At 37.6% G+C, this 502-nt stretch overlaps 1 non-coding gene across 1 annotated transcript; it reads left to right on the top strand.

The window, feature by feature from the left end:
* On the top strand, nucleotides 1–74 carry TRNAN-AUU (transfer RNA asparagine (anticodon AUU)). Its single transcript has one exon. It is a non-coding gene; the product is annotated as a tRNA-Asn (tRNA).
* Nucleotides 75–502: the final 428 nt, after the last annotated feature.

Genomic DNA, 502 nt, shown 5'->3' with positions numbered 1-502 from the left:
GTCTCTGTGGCGCAATCGGTTAGTGTGTTCGGCTATTAACCGAAAGGTTGGTGGTTCAATCCCACCCAGGGACCTAATTAAACTTGTGATCAGATTTTGGTGATATTTAAGTAGACAAGTCAAAATTTCAAACCCCCTCTTATGGTGTAGGGTACAAGGCCTTCTCTGATGTAATCAGAGTTAGATTTGATTCAGTGATTTTATAAAAAAAACAGCTAGGAAGCACAATTTAGCAGTGGGTTGCAGAGAAAAAAAATATGCTGGCAGAAAAATCCAATCGAGTGATTAAACAGCTCTTCATTTTCTGGCTTTATTTTTATGCTAACAAATTTGTTCTCTGAAAAGTGTCCACAAAGCCAAGTCTCTGATTAACACCTTTGTAAGGATGGTTTTTCACCTATTACTAAATTAAACTTGCTTCATTGGAAAGGCAGCAAGATGCATCCTCATTTCAATGTCTACTGAAATAATACAGATTGACACCAGGAAACATTAACGCCAC

This window comes from Pseudophryne corroboree, unplaced genomic scaffold (assembly GCF_028390025.1).
Source record: "Pseudophryne corroboree isolate aPseCor3 unplaced genomic scaffold, aPseCor3.hap2 scaffold_1357, whole genome shotgun sequence".
Lineage (NCBI taxonomy): Eukaryota > Metazoa > Chordata > Amphibia > Anura > Myobatrachidae > Pseudophryne > Pseudophryne corroboree.
This window is presented reverse-complemented; position numbering and strand designations above follow the sequence as displayed.